We start from the raw sequence: 21095 nt of genomic DNA on the forward strand, positions 1-21095 counted from the left end.
GTGCAGCTGACCATCGCTCTGGCTGTGGGGAGAATTTAGGGACTTGCCCACTGCGGTGTCCAAGGCTGACAGTGCTTTAAGAAACACATGGCTGGAAGAAATTGTCATGTCTTTCCCTGCCTCAAAGCCAGGAGGAAGGATGAGACTGGACTTATTGGGATTATTAAAAATGGTGCCTGGAGATTCAAAGTTTGCTTCTGTTTGTCACAATATTCACCACACTGCTAGAAGATGCACACTTTACCTACCCTGCTGCTTTTTACTGCACCTACCATCTCTCACATCACAGAGGAAACCTTCCAGGAGACAGGCGATCTATTATTCTGTGTTTGTGAGAGACACCTCCAGTGTCCTATGTCTCTTTAAGTATTAATTAACCAAGCAACTATTTAAATAGAATACACAGAAACATGAGCTGATATTGAAAATGAGTGGCTGCCGTTGCAGTGTTTAAATTAAAATATATATATATATCAGAAAAGAAATTAAAAAATACCACATTGAAGGACTGAAAACAGCAACGCATTCTGGCTGCTAGGATTCCAAATTTTATAGAAAGATTTTCATGGAAGAATAAAAAAGTGACAGATTTGTCACAGCCCTCTACAAACACACAGGACTGTGCACAGCATATGTGGCCTTCAGATTCAATCCTCCTGAATTCATGCATTGATTCCTTCTGTCAGTGAAGAATACTATGGAAATGGGTTTGAAATTGTTCAAAGGCAATTTCATGCAGTTGGCTTTTTGTCTGCTGTCTCCCTGTAGTATCATGCTTTAGCTGCCTCATCACTGTGATTTTAGATACAGCTTCCAGAGAAATGTCTGTTTATTCACAACTTTTATAAGTAGAGAAATGCAGCATAATCAAAGGCTGTTGCCTTCAGGGACCACAGACATCTGTGAAGTTTTCAGTACAATGAATGATTGCTATTGTAATAGTAATATAAAATTGGAAGTGATTCTAACGACTTTATATTTGAGGACTATCTTGATGTTTTTTTGACTCAGTCTTCAATGGCAGTCAGGCTCTACATGTCTCATATGTGTCTGGAAATTTACGTGGGAGTTTGGGGAGCAAAATCCTTCCCACTCTAAGACAAGTGTAAGTTTGAGACCATCTGATGAGGCTGAATATGTACAAGCCTGTGAGGATGTATCCTAGGGTCTTGAAGGAACTCGCTGATGTGGTTGCCAGGACATTCTCCATCACATTTGAAAAGTGATGGCTGTCAGGGGAAGTCCCTCGTGACTGGAAAAAGGGACATGTAGAAAAGGGGAAAGGAAGATTTGGGGAACTACAGACTGGTGAGTTTCACATCTGGGCCTGGGAAGATCATGGAGCAGATCCTCTTGGAAGCGATGTTAAGGCAGGTGCAAGATGAGGAGCTGATCAAAAAGAGCCACCATGGCTTAAGTAAGGGCAGATCGTGCCTCACCAATCTGGTGGCCTTCTACAATGGAATGATGGCATCAGTGGATGAAGGAAGGGCAACTGATGTCACCTAGTTGGACTAGTGCAAGGTCTTTTGTATGGTTCCACACCACAATCTTATCTCTAAATAGGAGTGATACGGATTTGAAGTGTTGTCTATTCAGTGGTTAAGGAACAGGTTGAATGGTTGCAGACAGGGGATTGTGGTTAAGGGCTCTGTGTCCAGGTGGAGGCTGATGATCAATGGTGACACCGTGGGTCCATCTTGAGCTAGTGTTTTTTAATATCTTTATCAATGACATAGACAGTGGAATTGAGGGCACTCTTAGCAAGTTTGCAAACTACATCAAGCTGAGTGGGCCCATAAAACTCAACAAAGCCAAGGGCAAGGTGCTACACTTGGGTCGAGGGAATCCCAGGTATGTGTACAGACTGGGAGAAGAACTCATTGAGAGCACTACGGAAAGAGAGGACTTGGGTGTTCTGTTGGATGAAAAGCTTGAAACAAGCCAGCAGTGCGCACTTGTACTTGTAGCCTGGAAGGACAACTGCATCCTGGGGTGCATCAAAAGAGGGGCGGCCAGCAGGGAGAGAGAAGGGATTGTCTCCTTCTGCTCTGCCCTTGTGAGGGCTCATCTGGAGTATTGAGTCCAGGCCTGGGGCCCCCAGCCTATGAAGAAAGGCTGAGGGAATTGGGCTTGTTCAGCATGGGAAAGAGAAGGCTGTGGTGAGACCTCTTTGTGGACCTCCAGTACTTGAAGGAAGCTTACAAGCAGGAGAGGGGACTGACTTTATCCACATTCTGGTAACTGATATGACAAGGGGGAATGGCTTTAAACTAAAAACGGGGACATGTAGATTTGACCTTAGGCAGAAATTCTTTACTCAGAGGGTGGTGAGGCACTGGCACAGCTGCACAGAAGAGCTGTGGATGCCCCATTCCTGGAGGTGTTCCAGGCCAGGTTGGATGGGGCCCCAGCAGGGTGGCAGCTGTGCCTGCTGGGGATGTTCCCTTCCAACCTAAACCAAATGACTTTTTTTTTTATCCTGTTTTTTTTATGAAAAACTCCTGTGGTCCACTAACAATATGGGTTATATATATGTGATCACCATGACATCCACAGTCTTCCTCCTTCATGCTGATCTCTTTCCTGTCTTTGATTCCTCAGTACTAGTTTTTTAACTGCATGTTTTTGCTGCATTTGGACTGGATGAGAAATACCTGGATACACACAAATATTGCAGTGCCATCAGCAAGAAAATCCATATTCCACTACAAGATGACCAGTCTTCTTGCAACAACTGTACAATTTGCAACATAACATTTAATAGAATTAAAGATTGTTGTATAGCATAATAGGTAAGAAGCACCACAGGATGATGACAACTGCTTTTGCAGAGTTTTATAACCTCTAGATAAAACGAACACTGACATAATAACCTGGAATTTTCCCAATCGTATTTGATCTGTTAAATACAGAGAATTCTATTAATAGCACTTACTTTTACATCTGTGTATGCTAATAATAGACAGTAGAATGAGGGGTTTTGTGCAGTGAACCCTTCTGATATCCATTTTAGGCCAATATGACCCACTCTCTTGCAAATGTAGCTCCATTTAGCAGGGAATTTGAATGAGCTCAGGACGAGAACGTGCCCTACATCACCCACACATCAGTTGTACTTGGGTGCAGGAGGAACCATAATTGTCTGTTCCAAAGCACAGTTGAGTTATACAAAATTGAAAGTCATCATCATTTCTGAAATTGTTCAAGCAGTAAACCATAGCATAAGGAAATCAAGTGAGAAAAGGAGCTATAAAAGTCCAAAGCATTAAACAGTGGCAGAAATGAGCACATACATTTTTAAAAAGCTTCCTTACTGCATGTAAGCTGTGTACCTTGCTTAGATCATTAAAAGTAAAGCATATTTGGGCACATAGAAATGAAAAATGCTTTTGGAAAATGGCGTGGGAGATCAGGTGCAATATTTTCTTTCTGATTTTATCTGCCAGGAGCAGAGCAATTTGCTTCTAGAGGTGAAATACTTTCAGAGCCTCACTGTCCTCAGTGCAAACTGAAATCCCTTGGGCACCCCAAGAGGGCAACAATCAATCCAACAGCTCTGGGTAATTGACCCAGTTACTGATAATGCACAAGGTACTGCAAGAAGATGGTACACATCTCTGATCCAAACTGTTTGCAAATCAGTGCAAGACAGATGCAGAGAAAAAGTGCAGAGAATGACATATGCAAGCAAAAGAGTACTTGTGGATATGAAGAGCAGTATGAACAAGTTGGAACAGCTTCCTCGAAGGGGATAGCTGGTGAGGAGCTCAGAGAGGAGCAAAGGGAATATTGGCTGATGAAAAATGGGTGGTGTTCCTATTTGCCAGGCAGCATAAGCCCAAAACTGCAGCTTTACATTTCACAAACATATATTTAAATAGTCAGAATCAATGTAACTGAATTTTGTGTCAATAAGGTTGAATAAATGGCTAATATCCAGTCACTTTATACCATGATGGCTTTATTTCACTGATGCACTAGCAGCTTGTTAATAATACAGTCCCCTCTACACAGCTGAAGAGTGATCAGATAAAGGTTTACATGTTTTCCTTGTCGTAGAATTTCCCTACTTTGTTTTGCCTTCTTCTCTTCAAACTTGCTTTTCATCAGTGATGTAACATCAAGAAATTCACTCTTGCAAAATACAGCTGTTAGAATAGCATGGGGAAGCAGAAGATGGTGCTCTCCTCAGCTCTCGTGCTCAAAATTGTGTAATCTTATTACAGTTCACAGCTCCAGCTCCAGCCCTTTTCTCTTCCTTGTCACACCCACAGATTCAGCTTACAAATGTCTGCCCTTCTATGAGGGTTGTGCAGTACACCCCCAGCTCTTGCTTTTCCCGCTGATTTCAGCAATATGACCAGTAACCATATCAGTAACCTTCCCATGTACAGCCCACCCTGAACAATGCCAAAAGCAGGCAGAAATAAAAGATGGGCCCCTAGAGCTGCCCAGAAGCTCAAGACAGATTCGAAGCATCAGATCTAAAGAAGTAGGGACTGTTTTGAGCATGTTTGTTAATTGTCTCATTCTTGCATCCTTGAGACACTTCTCATTCCTATCTGACCATGGGAATATCACCAATAGGACATTCCTCTCCAGAAATATTTCCCTCTATTGTTTTCTCGAAAGGTTCTGCACACAAGTCTATATATACCCTAACACTGCTACCACCCCTTTTCATGCCTTTCTGTTCAAATCACGTCTCTGAATCAGTCTGTTTTCAACCAAGGAGGAGACAAGAGAGATCTATGAGTTAGGCTCTTTTAAATGTTTTCCTTCCAGTGAAAAGTGTTGATATCATTGGCCTCATCAGGGAGTGAGAAAAACAGAAATTGCTCAGTGGATCTCATGCTGAAAGAAGAATCAATGTCATCACCACAGCAGTGTTGTCTAGAACTTGCTCAATTTTAAAGTTTCATCTTGCACTCATTGGCCAAAATGAATCCCTTCAACTAAAATGACAGAAGCAAAACCATCCTGTCAACAGTCAACAAAACATATTCTTTTGCATAACTCAGAAGAATTTACCTCACAGTGTAGCTTCATGTTCTTTGCACGTGTTACCACCATGCATGTTTCTCATGTATTCATTAGTACCTACTGTTACAGTTCCAGCTCTGATAAAAACAAAGTGCTTGTGTCCCTGCACCAGCAGGGTGAACCATAATACACCCACGGCCAAGGAGCATAGCAATGTTAACACTAAATTTCTCCAGAATTACTGCCAGTTTGGGGTTGTGATAATTTGTGGTAGCAACTCTAGCTTAAACAAACAGTCCCATTGGTGCCTTCTACTGTAGACTGGTGTAACAGATTGCCTAGATATTTCTTTCTGATAGTTTTTTTCTCTGCTAGTGATGTAGAATAAGAAACAGAATCAGCATGTCTCTGCACTTTCTTCCTTACTTCTCAGTTATTCAGCTTGTCAGCTACTCACCATGATGGATAGCATCAGCAAACACCATCAGGTTTTGAACTACTTATCATTTAGATGCATTTCTCACATACCAACAGGAATTGCAATATATTTGAAGAGGTGAGTGGGTTCATTAAAAACGTTTATTTTTCAAATCATGCACTTAGTGCCTATTTAAACAGAATCATAGAATCAAAGAATCATTAAGGTTGGAAAAGACCACTAACATCATCAAGTCCAACCATCCACCTACCACCAGTATTGCCCACTAAGCCATGTATTTAAGCATACATTTCTTGAACACTTCCAGGGATAGTGAAATAGTTAAGAGATGCATACATATATGAGGTGGTTTTTTTTTTTTTTTCAGTTTCCTGAACAATGCTGAACTAAATTACAAATCCTAAGGTAAAAACATACTTGGGTCATTAGCAGCATATAATTTATTCAAACTGTCACAGTGGTTTCAATCTGGATAGGAGTTTACTTTTGGAATTCAAACAGGAATCTTTCTGAAGCAATGGCAAAGACTTCTTCCCCGATATTTGTTAGAATTCACAATTCAGCCCATAACAAATGACAATCTCTGTCTCAAAGGTATTTTAAAAAATGAGCACCTGCAACAGAAAAACCTCACTGACTGTACAGGTGCTGGGATTGTTGAGCTTTAAATGTTTTATTTTAAGTAGAATTTGAAGAAGCACAGAGAAAAAACATTCATCAGTGTTTAGAAAGCAACTTGGTGATGCTCCATGAATTATTTTCTTACTGTTCTGTTTTATAAAGTGCCTGAATCCTAAATCAGGTATGAATCAACAGGCCTTAGAAAGGAAGAATCCACAGAGCTTGTAGAGGAACACAGAATTCTTTCCAATATGTCACCCAGCAGTAGAAAATGCTCGTTCTTCACGGAAATCAAGGCATGAGGACACTGAGCTGTGAATCCATAAATACTGTCCTCTTGTTTCACATCAAGGAGATGCAATATATGTGTATCTTGCTTTTTACATCAGAGCCTGCAGGTTTTTTCTTAAAAAAGAAAAATGTTGATCTAGTAGATTTTACATTTTTTGTTGAGTCACTTGTCTTTCCTGTCCCTTTAGGAACACAGTCTAGCTGTATTACAAATAAAAATAAAATCCATAACAATTGGAACATTTTGACTCCTGAAAGCTTCGTGTGATTTCTTTCCTTCCCCTTTTTTATTTTTTGCCAAAGCTGTTTTTAACCCAAGCCATGCTGAGAAACAGTTTCAATCTTTCAGCAGATTTCAATTTGGAATGGAAAGCCCTGATCCCCCTGGCCTCATCTTCACTCACTATGGAGAAGCATCTCCAGGTACAAGGAGTTGCTCTATGCCTTCCCCACCATGAACAGGGTGTCAGACAAGGCACAAAACCTGGAGCAGACAGTTATAAGCCTCTCTTCCTCTTCCTGTGATGTACTCATACCACAAACCCATGGCAGAAGGCCTGGTCACAAAGTCCTGACTCAGTTCCAGATGTCCTGCAAGAGCTGTGTCTGACACAAGACAAAGAGGCCACAGATGATATTTCCAGCTCACTGGCAGGAAAGCAGTCCTCTGTGCAAGGAAAATGTTAAAAACATGTTCCCATCATAAAAAGTAAATGGATATATATTTTTAGATGATTCCCCCTAGATTTACTGAGCTTGCATGGGGCAAGTGCATCAACAAGTGGAGCAGATGGAGGCAGACTCCTCTTGTGTCCTTTTGCTCTGAAAAATATCTTATCTTAGAATCACAGAATCTTTAAGGTTTGAAAGATTACTAAGACCATCTAGTCCAACTGTCCACATACCACCAATACTGTCCTCCGTGCAACATCCACACAGCTCCTGAACACCTCTGGGGATGGTGACTCCACAAGCTTATGCCAGTGCTTCACCACTCTTTCAGAGAAGAAATTTTTCCTACAGTCCTACTTTCCTACAGGTTGGATTCAACCTGAGCCTCCCCTTCACTTTATATTGTGCTCCCTGAGCCCCAAACACCATCCACTCATCTCACCTATTCCTCCCCATAGGCTCTGCTTCTGCACTGGAAGCCCCACTTATCAATAATTACAACTTCCCAGTAACCTATCACAGCAAGCAATTTCCAAACAGTCTGAGCTCAACCAGTGCAATCCCCCATGTGCTTTATTCTCTGTTCTGCAGCTTTCCCCTTTGATGATTGAAAAGATACACAGAGCAACCCATGCATCCTACAGCACAGCTGGGTTGAGGATGCTGGATGCATTTCAAGTTTTCTTCATACATATTTTTCATTTTGATTACTATTTTACATTTTGCATCAGCACTTCACTGGAGTCTGCTGCTTTGCATAAAGGGATTAGAGTATGAAAATCAGCTACATTTCTGAATGTACTGTACTTTCTTGACCTCATCTCCTTCACATTGCTCAATTTCTTTCTGAAATTCATTCATACTTTAAAAAAAAAAAAAAAGATTATTTTTACTATAGGAGCTCTATAAAGTCAGCTCTGCTTCATGCTACACAGCTGAGTTTTAGGCTGCTCATAACTGTAATCAGAAGGTAGTAGGATGAAAAAAAATGGTGACATAATACAATGCGATGGCATGGATAGTAGACTTTGTGAGCAGGGACGAAGCACAAACACCACTAAACTTGTTTCAATATCACAAGCTGTATAGAGGACCTCATCGTGCCCCGTTCCTGGAGGCATTCAAGGCCAGGCTGGATGTGGCTCTGGGCAGCCTGGTCTGCTGGTTGGCAACCCTGCACACAGCAGGGGGTTGAAACTGGATGAGCATTGTGGTCCTTTTCAACCCAGGCCATTCTATGATTTTATGACCATTTATAACTATAACAGCATTCAGTCCAAGCCCACACTAGATTAAACTGAGGAAACAGATTTTAAAACCACAGCATAATTCAACCCCTGTTCCTTTTTCTGATGTATTGTGCGCACATATTCCTTACTTAAATAAAGCTGGACTCCACAGTGAGGACAGAAGCAGAAATCCCCACTGCAGCTACCAGCAGGCAGGCAGGTACTTCCCAGTCTCTCCTGGCTCTAGCATTCATATCTTGGTGGAGTTTCCCACCATGGAGGGGATTTTCCCCCCTCCTGTCTGCCCAGGAGAGCCACAACCTCAGGCCCCCGCAGCTTTTCCAGTGCCATCTTGGGAGGGAGAACTGATTCATGATGGAGCTTTTCTGAACAAGAGGTTTCAGGGCGTGATCTGTTTCTATCAAGGCAATCTAACAGCCATCTGCTGAGCACCCTCCACATCTCTGGTCGTACTATCTCATCTGCCATTTACTGAAGGTAATCTTCACTTGGTATCCGCAGCAGTGAGGGGTTACTCAACCAATAGAACTGTCTAGACTAACAAAAAAATACCCAAGGTTCTGTTTGTTTGAAAAGTCAAGCTGCTCACAGGCAGCTTGGGTCAGTTTACGGTGTTCAGATCAAATTTACACACTGAGGAACCAGTATAAGACAAGAACATACGTCTACAGCTCTTATAGAGCAAAATATAAGCCCAAATGTTCCTGTTCTCAGTAGATATTTGCAAGCCAAAATTCATCTACAGCCCAAACCGAAATCCCAAAGAAGCCACGGGTAAGTCTGACCAACTTTAACAATCAAGATATTACATGGCAGATGCAATGTCAGGATCAATCCATATTACTGTGTTTTTTTTTTTATAAAGCAGAAATCCCTATTGCAATCAGGATCTGAATTCATCAGTTTGATTTATTTTCTGGAGAGCAAAATTACATTTGTAGCAGCCTACAATGGATGTCCTCACAGGCAGCAGAGTACAGTGTAAATAAAATCAGCTGAAATACACCAGGTTTATGAACAGCTATTTTTTACCACTGGAATTAGAATTTTCCCTTTTTTTGGGATCCACTAACAGCTCACTTCTTCCAATCCTGCCAAGTAATCCTACCAAATTACATTCAAAAACAACCACCCCACTCAAACACTACTCAACTACACCCACCCAATATTCTGAAGATCCTTAAGAAGGCTCTGCACAAGACAACTGGAAAATGCTTCGTATTCAAAGCAAACTCAAACTCCTTCACGGCAACCACAATTTCCTGTTCAGTTCAACTGCTTGCACACACAGTGAGGACAGCTTGCTGAAAAACAGCAGGTGCTGTGCTCTTACCTCCCAGGCTCACGCTGTGGATCCCAACCAGTGGAGCAAGTGCTCGTCAGCTTAAGTCCAATAGAAAGTGAAGGAGTCCTTAAAAAAAATAAAACTTATTGTGGGATGGTAAACTGCAAAGTAGATGCTGAAACCGGTTGTTGCACGCTTAGAAAATCTGCAGAGCAACTTGAGCCCAAGACTGCAAGCCCAGGACTGAACCCCATGGGGGAAGTGGCTGGTAAAAAAACGTCACAGATGAAACAGATGATTTTGTCTTTATAAGGACATTTAGCACTCTTTGGTCTTCCTCACCTCCTCATAATTTCTTTTACCTCTCTTCTGTTTCGTTCTCTTTCACTGATTGCATGCACACACACACACAGTTCTACACCTTCTCTCCTTCACAATAAAATCAGACACGTTTTAGCTTCAGTATCTGCAGTCCTACCCCCTACAATCAAAGCAGCGCTGGCTGTGAAGCAACTAGCAATAGGACCAGAGGGAATGAACTACAAATTGTGCCAGGGGAGATTCACGTTGGATGTTAGGAAAAATTTCTTCTCCGAAAGAGCGGTGATGCCCTGGAACAGGCTGCTCAAGGAGGTGGTTGAGTCACCGTCCCTGGAGATGTTCAAGAAACATTTAGATGTTGTACTAAGGAACAGTGGTTTAGTGGGGAAACACTGGTAGGTGGATGGCTGGACTGGAGATGATCTTGGAGGTCTTTTCCAAACTTGGTGATTCAATGATTCTACGGCAACGTCTCCAAGGATGGAGACTCCTCAATACCTCTGGGCAACTTCTACCAACATCTGACTGCACTTGCTGTGAATAATTTTTTCTTTGCATGCAGCTGGAATTTCCCTTGTTGCAACCTGTTGCCTTTTACTCTCATGGTACACTTCTAAAATAAAGTCTGTTTCAAACTTCTCTGTGAGCTCTAATTAGGTAGGTACAAGAAAGTGTCTCTCAGCTTCCTCCTTGAACTTCCCCACCTCTCCTCACACTTCACGTGCTGCAGCCCTTGGTGATCCTGGTGTCTAGAGATCTTGTGCTGGAGGGCCTCACACAGGACACTCACTGAACTCACAACTGGCACTGACTTCAAGGACACATTTCCCAGGTACACTGAAGGTCAAACACAAAAGTGTTGAATATGGGTGTGAACAGAAGTTGTCTTTCAACGCTGATGACGCAGCGCTGCAGAAACCTTAAGAGAACTGAAAATATAACATCAAAAGATAAAAGTGATTCATTGGCCCCGTGGGGATTTTAACAAGTGTTCAACGTTAACAGAAAAATTCCCACCACTTTCCACAGGCTGAAGAATGATCCTTCACCTTTTTTTATAACTTCTGTTTCGACTTTTGCCTTTAAAAATACACAGCTCAAAAACGAACCAAATTGAGCAGATTAAAAATACATATATATGTTCAGGATTCACCAGACCAGCTGGACCATCAGCTACATGCTAATGTAGAGGACTTCAGGAAAACATTCTTATGAACAAAATCCCCATATTTATGATACCATCCTTGAAGCATACATAGATTTACTGCATTCAGAATTACACTGAAACATATTGAAGGTATTTTTGATAATAGAAAATTTCTTTCCATTAGAAAAATAAATGCCCAATTATCATTTTAATATTCACATAGTGATTCTGTGCAGAAATCATTTGTAGATTTTCCGTAGTTTCTTCTGTCCCTGAACACTTCTGTTATAACTTGAACAACAGATCCTTACACTCAGTGTGGGAAGGGTTTCCACGATGTAACTATGAAGACTGGGAATGGTGTTTTAAAATGGCTTTCCATTTAATATAAGGCCAGTTTGGCTTCTTGTTATTAGACAAAGAGGTGCTCCTACCCTGCATCTCCTGTTGCAGTTCATTACTTGACAGACTGTGCCACAGCTCCTCTTTCTTTGTTTTCTAGGATGTTTAACACCAATCTGGTAAACGTTTGTCCCAACTTTCTCCTTATAGGCTTTTTAAAACTCCTTACTTATTTCTGCTGTTCTACACAGAGAATGTTGCAACACCTTTTCTGGCACAAGGAAGAGGGCACCAAATACCATTATTTGGTATTATACTGCATGCTTTAAAAGTAACGTCTTTCTTGCACAGGAAAACCAGAGGTAGGTGTTTCCTTATCAGAGATGCTTGCAACATCCTCTTGGGTTGTTACAGCTTGTATAGAAGGTAGGTGAGAAACTTAGATTTTCCACTCACATGTGTACAAGTTTATATTACTCTTAGAATGCACTCAGTTCTGTGTGCTCAGTGTGCAGCACTGATTAATTCCAGTGTGTGACCCAATATGCACCACCTGCTTTAAAACAATGCTCAGAAATGCAAGTTCAGTGGGGAAAGGATTTAAAAAGAAGTACAAAATAAAGATTTTGAGGCACTTGTCATGTGGACCATGAATCCTTTTCCACTTTTCTGCCTTATTTCAAGGCCTGCTGGAGTGTCTCTGTGTACTCCCAATAATGCTGTCTCGCCAAGCACCATTAAATATTCTTTGCACACAAGTCCAGCTGAAGTCCTGGCACAATACTCTATTTAAATTCTGCACTGTGAGCCATCAGACAAATAACAATTTCAGTGGGCAGCACTGAATTATGTTTGGCTGGTAGGATGCAGCGATCAACTCCAGCCTGCAAGTGGTTAATTCATACCCATGTGATGTTCATTTGTGGCACTAAGGACAAGGTATGACTGTAGGACAGGCTATGACAAGAGGCTCTCTCATGTAATTTCATACACAGGGCAAAATGCTGCAGGCAATCATTGTAATATTGATTTTAGAAGAGTTATTAATCATAACTCTTCAGAATAAGTAGCTTGTATTTTGTAATAAGGCATGCTTACGGTTAGCAAGACAAACTGATGTCACAATAGGATGTGCTGCAACACTGAGTTAAATGTCCATTGCTGTCCCTTGTTTAAAAGCAAGTACAGCTGATTAACAGCCACACTTGGTGAGAACAAGCATCCCCAACAGACGACTGAGCCAGGGTCTGTCATAGGCAAGAGTCTCCTGGTGGGAATTAAGAAGGGATATTCCTGTGGTGGCCTTTTTCTGCCATAACCTAAGACCTTTGCCTTTTTCCAGGCTGCTTCTACTTCATGGAATGAGATTCTCCAAAAGTCATGCTTTGTAAAATCACATGCTCACATAATGCAATACTTTCCTTGCCTCCTTCTTGCTGATACAGTCATGGATTGTGTACATGCTGTCCATGCAGTAAAATGTACAGGATGGAAAGCATGTGGTGGGCAGCAGAGTGAGGATAGGCACACAGATCTTCACAGATGTAAATGGGAGGTTCCCATGGACCTCCAAAATGTCTTTGTTTGAATGACAGCACAGTTTTAAACGAACCCTTTTAGCAGAGCCTGTCTATGAAAAAAATAGGGCAAATCAAAATTAAAGGAAATTATTTAATAAGTGATCTCATTTAGAGAAGCATTATTTTACTCTTGTAAAAATACAGAGGACCCGGTTCCAATTCCCACTGCATTTCAGTGCAGAGTCACAGCTTTGTTCAGTGTGACCCTGTTCTTGTCCCTGTTAAAAGTCGGTGACACTTCCTGCATCCACTAGTGATTGAAGCACTGACACGTCTGCACTGTTTCTGAAAGCAGATCCTAAGAACTCAAACGCTGTTGAAAAGTAAATGCGTCCTTCTGAAGCTGGAGTCAATACTTCAATGGCATGCACTTAGGTTAGGATAAGCAATTTGACCTGCAACATTTGTTGGGGCAAGATACCCTGCTAGGGATTGCACATTTTAGCAGCTTGCTCTGAAATGCCACGTGTGATCTCTGGAGAAAATACTACAGACTGTGTAGTAGTCACGTGTGAAAATAATACCTTTCATGCTGTATTCTATCTGCCAGAAAAAGTCCTGAGAATGCAAAGTAATGATGGGTGAATCCATTGAACCTATCACAATATGGATCTCGGGGGTCTTTTTTTTGGGGGGGTGGGGGAGGGAAGGGAGGGTATATTATGATACCAGAAAATCTCTGTTGGTGCAGTAACAGCATCTCACAATCTAAACTTGCTCAAGGAATGAGTAGGGCAAAGCCACTTCACCTCCAGATGGAAAAATGTGCCTCCACAACTCCCTTCTCTGATATATGGGATCTCCAACACCTCCGTGCCAGGACCCACCTACATCCCTGGTGCCCTGTTGTAACATCCAAGAAACAGCAGTGCCATGCTGTGTGGAACATCTAGGCTTGTACACTGGCCCATGTAGGGATGGAGACATGTAAAAAGAAGTTATCTCATATGGAGAAGGGCATTTTTTGTGGGGTTACACCAAGAATCAGCAGCTCTCCAGATTTTACTCTTTTCCCTACAGCTGACCACAAGAGCGACCAGGATGATTTTGCATGCTTGTGCAGCTTCCAGTTTCCAAACTGGATGCTTTGGGTAGACTGTTTCCACAAAGCAAAGCAAAAGATCACTCCTAAAGAGGGATTACAACCAACCTAGTAAGAATTGCACTCCCCTGAATGTATTTGGGGACCTAGAAGAGAATACTATCTGTTGGCAGAAAAGTAGCCATGCTGTTATCAATCATGAGGGAGCAGATATCTCTGAAGCCAGGGGTGGAATTTGGGCTGTGAGTCTTGGTACCAAAGTCCCAAAATCATTTGCTGCAAAGAAATCTTCTACACTGAAGTACGAGATCTGTGCCTGAAGGTTTTACTTATGGCCAAGCCCCAGGCACTTGTGCTAAGAGCTCAGCCTTACTTACAAGACACAAAGAACAAGATTGATTTCCCACAGGCAGTCTGAACTTTGAGCGAGAGGCATTTATGCGAGTGAAAAATGAAGTAGCAAAGAAAAAAACTCCTGTAAAATGAAAGCAATAATAAATAAGTAACATGAAAGTGTACACCCCAATACAAATTTTATAGGCTACACCCAGCCATGAATTATTGAGCAGAACTATCCATTTGTTGCAATAGGGAGTACTAGTGAAATATTAATAACAGTGTATAAGCTAATCTTGGGTTTTACTTGGTGTGGGAGAAAGAACAGGTTGGAAAAGTCTGGCCATTATTAACGCAAAAAAGAGCATTCAGGACAGCAGTCTGTCGTGGATTTGAAGTGGAAGGAAAGAACCAATGCTCCTCAGGCTGTCATGGAAAAATGCTGGATCCCTATGTCTTACACAGGGACCAACAGTGACCCCGTGAGCTGATAAACACAGCTCCAGAAGGATATGGGCTCACAAGTGGCATTTTCAAATGCTATTGCAACAGTACTGACTCTCATGATTCTGTTTTCCACAACTCCGAAAAGCAGAGTTTCAACTAGACCCTAACTCAGCTGGTTTCCAAGCTGTTGTGTTTCTCTTTCAGGAAATATTTCATCTTCATGACTGGGTGAAAAGAGTGAAAATGGGATTTCAGTGGCTCAGAGGCTTAGTAGAAGTAAAGAGTATGAAGAAATAGAAGGAAAACAAATGCTTTAGTTTAAATTATGATTACTGTGACAGTTGGTTCGCAAAGCTAAGAGGAAAAAAAGCCGTGAATTTTTAAGCATCTGGATCACACAAAAGCTGTCTCACAGTTAAGCGACTTTCTTCATTTGTTAGACTTCTAGTCTCAGTGTCACCTCCTGGTGGCTTTGGCACTGCAGCACAATGGGCTTTCCTACACTCCCTCCCTTTCCTGTGCTGGGACTGAAGGCAATTCCACTGCCAGAATTTGAGCACCTACTTTCTGCTGCAAACTCCTGCAAAGGCAGGGGGAAAAAACACAATTGCAGATGAATCTGCTCTCCAGCTGCTCCACCAGCAGCTTTTTACCAAGGGTCTTAGAAAAGAATAATTTAGTTTGTGGATCAGAAGGAAACCAACACTTTCGCTGCTCAGCAACACTTACACGAAAGAACAAAATGCTTTGTGCACTCAGGCATGCTTGCATACATACCTTCATGAACACTCTGTCATTATACTTTGATTTTAAATGTTTTTCAGTGTTGGAAAACTCAACTTCATAAGCTGTTTGCTTTGCTGTTGGCTTGTTTTTCATTTTAGTCTGCTCAGCTTCTTTAAAAATCACACTGCTGTATTTCTTCCTCTTTTGTTTTACATATTTCTCTTTATCCTCTCATTTTCCCTTTGCCCACTTTCTGTATTTTTTTCATTCTCTCTCTTCCTCCTGCCATCTCCTCACTCCTTCTGATTCCTACCCTACCAGTTCCTATTTACTTGCTCCCACGCCAATGTTCTTCTCACTATTTCTTTGAGCATTTGGTTCACAAGCCCCATTTCTCACACGCATTTTCCAAGCCTGGAGTCACTGGCCCCAAATTCTGCACTGAAACTGCCAAACACTGCTCCTCAGAAACCCCTGAGTGCAGTTACTGGTTCCCCCTCTGGTGAGGAAGTTTGCCTCCCCAGGAGGAACTTGTTGTGTTTCTCCAGTATGTACCAAAAAAAACCCCAACAACTCAATGCCTACAGAATCTGGACAGCAAATGCCTGACCCATGGGGTTTCATTTCCACTCTCATTGCAGTTGTGCTCAGAGCAGGCTCTGCTCCCAGCTCTGCACCGTTCTGTGGGGGAAGGATGAAGGTCATATAGGGAGCAGCTGAGAGAACTGGGATTATTGATTCTGGAGAAGAGGTTCAGGGGAGACCTTATCTCTCTCTACCATGCCTGAAAGGAGGTTGTGGTGAGATGGGAGTCAGCATCTTCTCCTATGTAACAGTGAGTGGATGAGAGGGAATGGCCTTAAGTTGCACCAGGGAAGAATCAGATTGGATATCAGGAAGAATTTCTCAGCAAGAGTGGTGATGCGTTGGAAGAGGTGCTCAGGGAGGTGGTGGTGTCACCATCCCTGGAGATGTTCAAAGAAATGTGTAGACATGGCACTAAAGGACATGGTTTAATGGACAGTACTGGTGGTAGGTGGACGTTGGACTCAATGATCTTAGGGGTCTTTTCCAACTGCAATGATTCCACGATTCTATGATAAATATGAAGGCAAAACACCTGAGAGGGAGGAGACATTTCTGCACCTCTTTGTGAGCTAGTAATCACGAACACCAATTACAGCTGCTCTTGGCTGTTCTGCTTCAGCTCAAACCCCAGAAAACACATTTACAGTTCCTTTACACTTCTAGCTTATCTCAAATAAGCAAAACCAAGTTTTGCCTTGCATTTATTTCATCTTGTTAATCAAGTAAGAAATCAAGGAAAGATGGCAAGAAGCCTGTGTGGATGAGTAAGGAACTCATTGATAAACTAAAATGAAAGAAGGTCCATGAACGTGAAAAAAGGGCTTGGCCACCTGGGAAGAATATAGGAATGTTTTCAGGGCCTGTAGGGATGCAACAAAAAAAGACTAGGGCCCTCTTGGAGCTAAACCTTGCAGAGGAGGAAAAGGATAACAAGAAAGGTCTTTTAAGTATGTCAACAGTAAAAGGAAGATTAGGGAAAATGTCAAAGGGGTGCTCAGCCAGATTTAAGAGCAGGTTACAGAGTTTGTGTATTTTAGCATCTTTGTGATGACTTTATTTTGCCTGCATGCTTGTGACCAGAAAGCAGATACTTGTTCAAAGCTACCTGCCTAGAAGAGCAGTGGGAAGGAGAAAGGCTGGGACATTGTTCTGAGCAAGCACTAGGTACAGAGAGACACATTACCCACCCAGGGACAAAAACGGCCTCAAGACATTCTGAGTTGTGAGCTGCTGGCCTGGAATTCCCACTGTCTTTAGGAAATGCAGCTGGACACACCTGGCTGTCTGGCATCCCAGCACTAGACAATGCTTGAAAGCATAAGCACTGCACAGTGGGAATCAGGGTGACACCAGGCCCTCTGCAAACACTAGGACTGTGTGATATGATGTGAAACCATGCTGTGAGACATGTTAGGGAAACATGCATGGCTGGGCATAACCTTGAGAGTGCTTTAAGGAGCTTTCCCTCATCTAGCATGTCAACCATCTTCCCAACACCTCAGGTTTGCATACAGGAATGGGTAATGCAGCAAGGATTTTTTCTTACAGAATGCTCCTGGGTATTCAGGTTTGCTTCTCTCCATGTGTTTGTGTCTTCTTTGTGACTAGGGTGGGTTTGCAAGACGGCTCCTGAAGCCACCAGGCATTGTGGTTCCAGGACTACAGAAATGACCCAAGGGATGGAACACCTCCTCTATGAGGACAGGATGAGAGAGCTGGGGCTGTTCAGCCTGGAGTAGAGAAGACTCCAGAGAGACCTGAAAGCAGCTTTTCAGTGTCTAAAGGGGGGCTGTGAGAAGGAAGGGGACAGACTTTTAAGCAGCGTCTGTTGTTACAGGTCAAGGGGAAATGGTTTCAAACAAAAAGAGTGGAAATTAAGACTGTATATAAGGAAGATGTTCTTTACAATACGGATGATGAGGCACTAGAGCAGGTTACCCAGAGAGGTGGTGGATGCCTTATCCCTGGAGACATACAAGGTGAAGCTGCAGTGGCTTTGAGCAGTCTGGTCTAGGTGTAGGAGCCCCTGTTCATTGCAGGAGAGTTGGACTAGTTGACCTTTAAGGATCCTTTCCAACTCAAACAATTCTGTGGATGATTCTATGATTAACGAAGATAGAGGATAACATAGAAAGCTTCCCTAAAGGGCTTGCATTGTCCCAGACAGGAGAGACATAACCAAGTATAACCAATAGACAGCACTTCACAGAAGGATGGCTTGCTACTATCATCAGTGAACTACAAAGAGAGGAGGAAAGAAGAAAGCATAAGCATCTTCTGTTACTTCAACCCTCTTTGCTAGCCAAGACTGAAGGACATGCAGATAAGAGCACGAGACCAACCAGAATCACTGAGTCCAACTCCTGATTCTGCACAGAACTACCCCAAATTCAGACCATGTTACTGAATTCTTCTGGTCACCAGAGAGCAGAGCTGAGTGCTGCCCCTCTGCTCCTGTGAGGAATTGCAGCTGCCATCAGGCCTCCCCTCAGCTCCTCTGCTCTGGGCTGAACACACCAAGGGACCTCAGCCATTCCTCATATGTCTTCCCCTCTAGATCCTTCACCATCTTTGTAGCTTCCCTTTGGATGCTTTCTAGTAGCTTTATGTCTTTCTTGTCTTGTGGCATCCAAAACTGTGCTCAAGGTGAGGCCACCAGCACATAGCAGACTGGGAGAATCACTTCAGGGGAACAAATTTCACAGAGAAGACCTGCTGTGCTCCCATTCAGCACACCAACACAGTAATAACATCCTCAGCCACATGCTGGAGGCTCTCTCTGACTTGCGAATTGTGTTAGAACAAGAAGCTTGCCCCCTATGCAAAGGCTAGATTTAGCCTGTCAGCCTGTTTACAGTTCCTCAATAGTTTCAGCTGCAGGTTGTAATATCCATTTCCTGAAGAGCTGCTATCTTTCATTTTAAAAGTAAGTGCACATCCACATGCCAGCAAGATGTGAGCACTCTGAGCATCTTTCCTGGAACGGGTTGCCCAAGGAGGTTGTGGATGCCCCATCCCTGGAGGCATTCAAGGCCAGGCTGGATGTGGTTCCAGGCAGCCTGGTGGTTGGCAGCCCTGCACACAGCAGGGGGGTTGAAACGAGATGATCGCTGTGTTCCTTTTCAACCCAGCATATTCTATGATCCTATGACACCTTTGTAGGTGCATTTCTGGCAGTGGCTGCACAAATGAGGCACCACGAGGACAACTGACATGTGAACCACAATTCTCCAGATACTCTATGCCCAAGGGTATGTCCCTGCAATGATGCTGACTCATGAATGAAAAGGAGGTAAATTACTGTATATATACTAAGATCCTGTGTGCCAGCTGTTCTGCAACCTCCTTACAAATCTCTGCAGCCTCCCTTCTCAGCGCGCAGGTATTTGCAGCCAAAAGCCCCAGCCCTTTCTGAAGGCCACCTTTCTGACAGGTCTTTCAAGCAACTTGCAGAATTAGTGAGCTCTTAAGGAAAGGCTGCGCTCTTCTGCCCATCATTTCGTGGAAACACCCTCACTACATTTGTTATGTACACCTACGCTAATGTGGGAGTCTTCAAGTCCCACCTTACACAAACTACTTCAAATGCTGGTAGCAACCTAGCTGTAGCTGACTAATGCGTTTTAGTCTAGTGTATAAAAATATACATATCATATACATACATATATGTATGTATCTGCAAGAGTGATGTCTCATGGTGTGAAACAGTGGTTTAGCCACCAGACTCTCCCATCCCATCCTCTCCCAAAAATTTGCTTGCCCAAAACTTTCCACCTGTCTGTGTGGGATGTGTAATTATGAAAGCACATGTTGATGAAGCCTGGGTACTGGGATGCAAATGGGAACTACACACAAAGGCAAATGCAAAGCTGTTCAGCAAGGCTAGACAGGAAGGTTATCTGAAAATCAGTGAGAAATGACAGTCCTCATTGGAAGAGTGTTTTTAAGTTGGCTTGAAAATTGAATGTATGTAGTATCACTAGTGATAAATGAAATGAAAAGAAGGCAGGAGATGGTAGCCCTTAAAATATTTTGATTCCTTCTGGTACTAGAAATCAGATGAAAAATGTGTCAGTTATCCACTTATTTACAGGAGATTGAAGGCAAGTTGAAAGAATCCTTAGTATGAACATTTTCTCTCTCTGACTATAACCCTTTCTCATTTTCTGCCAGCTACCTCTTTTTGACACAGCAATTTGTCTGAAGCAAGCAGAAGATAAAAGAACTTTATTTGTAACATAAAAATAACAAAGCAGCACTGCCCCATCCTGTAAAATGGTTGCCATTGTAAAATGTGCAGAACGCTATTTTCCCTTTGCAGTACTTTTAAATATTTGTCCCAAACATCTTGTGTATATTGATACCCTCAGCATGATGTAAAAGCCAGCAACTTTTGCAAATATCAGGTATCTCAGTAACATATATATCTGAAGGCAGTTTATTTTTAAAGACTTTACGGTTGGTGCTATTACTAAAGAACAATGTTTGATGAGAACAGGAGACCCACAGAGGATGACAACCCCACTTCATCAGGAAAGGAGTAGCACAGTGTTAACTCCTCTGCCCTGATGTCTCCTTGCACCACCCAAGAGGTCCAACTACTGCACATGCTTACAGGCAGGAGATGCCCCAGGCTCATCACCTGATGGCACCTAAGGTCTCCCATCAGGTAAAAAGGAAGAGCACCGCACTGTTATGCTAGACTAACCCAACCAGCCCACTTGTTAGGCATTTGGCGTTGGGTCTACCAGTGAGGAGGATGTTTTCCACTAATTTCAAACATTTAGCAAGGGAAATGCAATCAGTGGTTTTGCCTACATTCACTCAAACTGGTAGATAACAGTCCACACAGCAGCATTTTAGTCCTAGGAGTAACTGCATAGGTGTTACCAGAAAGTATCTGCTCTCCTATTGAGCAGAGCCCAAGCCACTGGGAAAGCACACAGAAATAGCAAGTTGGGTGTTTCTTAATGCAGAACTGCTAAGAGAAACAAAGGGTTTTTTTTAAAGGAACACTTGAAC

General features: G+C 42.6%; 1 protein-coding gene across 4 annotated transcripts in view; it reads right to left on the reverse strand.

The window, feature by feature from the left end:
• LCP1 (lymphocyte cytosolic protein 1) overlaps positions 1-21095 on the reverse strand; it is a 44703-nt gene that overhangs the window by 18253 nt on the left and 5355 nt on the right. Inside the window, exon 1 of one of the 4 annotated variants that reach the window (XM_048957446.1) lies at positions 9593-9800. The exons of the other annotated variants lie outside the window; for them this stretch is intronic. The gene's annotated coding sequence lies outside the window, so the exon portion shown is untranslated. Of the gene's footprint in view, positions 1-9592; positions 9801-21095 lie in introns of those variants that run through there. 4 annotated transcript variants of the gene reach the window in all.

Source organism: Lagopus muta, chromosome 1 (assembly GCF_023343835.1).
Source record: "Lagopus muta isolate bLagMut1 chromosome 1, bLagMut1 primary, whole genome shotgun sequence".
Classification (NCBI taxonomy): domain Eukaryota; kingdom Metazoa; phylum Chordata; class Aves; order Galliformes; family Phasianidae; genus Lagopus; species Lagopus muta.